General features: G+C 32.8%; 1 pseudogene; it reads left to right on the forward strand.

Annotated features, from left to right (window-relative positions):
* Positions 1 to 502, forward strand: part of LOC104701254 — a 1,572-nt pseudogene extending 1,070 nt beyond the window's left edge.

A 3,080-nucleotide genomic window follows, 5' to 3' on the forward strand; every position in this document is an offset into this window, starting at 1 on the left:
AAAAAAAAAAAAAAAAAAAAAAAAACAGATTCTTTGTTCTATTTAAAGATATGAAAATACAAGTAAATGTGTTTTTCTTCTACGTAGCACCAAATTAAAGTGTGATATGATCTTTGCAGGTCTTACTATCGGTGTGCCTATGCAAAAGAGCATAACTGCAATGCTACGAAGCGGGTGCAGATGATCCAAGACTGTCCTCCAGTGTACAGAACCACTTATATGGGACAACATATATGTAAATCTATCCCGGTTTATGATGATACGTACGGTTCAGAAATGATTCAGTTTGACCAAGTTGTGTCTGAATCGGTTATGCCTTTATTCACATCAACTGATCACGAAGCAATCACCATTCAAGACAAAGCCACAGACCATACAATGAACCAAGAATGTGATATTAACGATTTCTTGGTGGATTATGACCAATTTTGGCGGAATGAGTTTCCCTCATTTTCATATGGAGACTCGGTGTTTTCTTGACAACATTGCTGCTTTTGATTAGAGTGTCCTTTCCACTGGAGATTTATTGTTATCATGCTATTAAGCTATTAAGCTTTTTATGTTATCATGGTGGAGATTTATTGGTTCTTCACTTGTGTGTGTTTTTTTTTTGTATGAATGTTAAATTATATTCACCAAAAAAATACAGTGGTCCAATAGGGTTTACAGCTTAAAGCAGCTTTTGTTTAAAACAGCAGAACAATATTAAGAGCATGAACTGAATGAAATAGGGTGAGTTTGAAACCAAAGCTGAAGACCACTCTCATAGTCAGGGGTGGTTGTCAGCGTGAGCAATCTATTACGAACATTCTTCACTTGTGTGTTTTGTATGTAATTTAGATTCATATGTGTCACTTTTTTTTTGTTTGCTTTACATTTACAGTGTCTTTTTTGTTGGTGTAATAGGAGGTTTTGTCAATGGTGTATTCTTGCTGTTATTCAAAACAAAACGACCAAAAAAACGACCAAGGCTCAGGAGCGTCAAATATGTAAAAGTGGGATAGATAACAAATGACTATTTATTGTAATTCAAACTAGGTGAATTTTGCGCGCTAATTTCAGGATGTTTTGGCACGTATATATCCACTTTTTGGGTAAAATTACACGAGCTAAGTGAACGCGATTAGACTCCTATCATGCGTTTTTTTAATGCAATCTGATTCGTCGAAATGATTGCTTGGGCAATAGCTGGAAGAACTTTAGCTATGCCAATGTGGAGATCATCAAGGAAGAGTACATAAAACCACAAAAACCAGTGAACCATCAGCCAAACATGCACATTGTACAGAATATATTTTGTCGATTTACTCTCCATAAAGAACAAATAGAAATATTTACTTAGATATTATAGAAAAGTATGAATATTACTATTATATTATAGATTTTCTGAAAATTACTCGTATATTTCATGTCTTTGGTGTAATTACAATTAATACCCTTAGTTTTTCATTTTTAATTTCGGACGGAAAAGAACTCTCTCTCTCTTTCTTTCGACGATTTCCAAAGACAAACCCTAACTCTCTCTCTCTCTCTCTCCCGTCTTTGCGATTCGTCTTAACTCGTGTTCGTATTTTCGCGGCTGAGTTATAATACTTCACGAAAGACAAAATGTTGCGTAGATTCATATAATGACTGTTATATTACTTGCGACTGAGTTATAATACTTCACAGAAGACGAAAGTGGCGTATATTCATATGACGGCTGATTTATATTGCTTTGCTGCTGAGTTATAATACTTCACGGAAGACAAAAAGTTGTATAGATTCATATGACGGCTGATTTATTTTGCTTTGCCGCTGAGTTATAATACTTCATGGAAGACGAAATGTTGAATAGATTCATATGACGGCTGATTTACATTGCTTCGTGGCTGAGTTATAATATGTCACAGAAGACGAAAGGTTGCGTAGATTCATATGACGACTAATTTATATTGCTTGTGGCTGTCTTATTACAAGAAAGAAAATGAAAGTAAAAAAATGATTTATATTGCTTCTCGGCTGAATTATTACAAGAAAGAAACTGAAATTAAACAAAAAACAATAATACATGAGACAAATTTTCTGCATCTATCTGTATAACTCTACACCCTCTATCGTCGATGTTAAATACTGATATATCATGGTTTTTATGGTTTTTAACCATGATATTAGGAGTCTTTTATAGTCTTTTGATTTGTTTTGTAGGATGTTTTAGAGTCTTAACAGGTTTTCTAGGATTTTGGCATGAAAAGAGCAAAATGGAGCAATTAGAATGGATTTTGGAGCAATTCAACTAAGGAAGAGAACTTGGAGCCGAGGAAGGATGAGAGTGTCGATCGAAACTGCCTTAGCATCGATCGACACCATGTTTAGCCCAGAGAGAAGCAAGTTTTGGAAATTTTACAAATCTGCCCCAAAGTTTTCTATATTTGCATCATTAGTACTAACATGTTTTTGGACATATAAATAGTATTTTTAGGTTTTAGAAACCTTTAAGTTTTATTCTAGCAAGTTTTATTTTCTGCAACCTTGTGAGATTTTGAGAGCTTTTGGGAGAGAGATCTGAACTGCTTTGAGAGAAGAATTCTTGAACTCCCTGTTTACTCTTTTAATTTCAACTGCTTATTATTCAGAATTATGTCTTGTTCTTCATTAAACATGTCTAAGTAGTTTGCTTCTTAGGTTCAAGATTTTTCACAGGGATTTTATGAATTATTAGATCTGTTTATTTAGGATTCTTTATCTTTCTAGATCTTCATCATAGGTTGTTCTTCATATTAATCATTGATTAGCCATCTAGAATTAATAACCTAGGAAAATAAATTGATATGAGAATATAATTGATTTTCCTGATAAAACCTTTTGATGAGCAAAATTACTTCTTGCAAAAATATTTGATTTAGTAATTTTGTGAACAATCTAAACATGTTTTCAAAGCTGATTTTTAACCTAGAATTTTGCAAAGAGATTTAGATTTTCTGCTTTTAAATTTAGATAATTTTTGCAGTGAGAAATGATTTATTTTACCAAGTGTTTAGAGTTTTAGATCTGATTTTTAATTGCTTGAATCCTATTTATTTGTTGATTTAATATTTTGT

The sequence above is a fragment of the Camelina sativa genome, chromosome 7, assembly GCF_000633955.1.
Source record: "Camelina sativa cultivar DH55 chromosome 7, Cs, whole genome shotgun sequence".
NCBI lineage: Eukaryota > Viridiplantae > Streptophyta > Magnoliopsida > Brassicales > Brassicaceae > Camelina > Camelina sativa.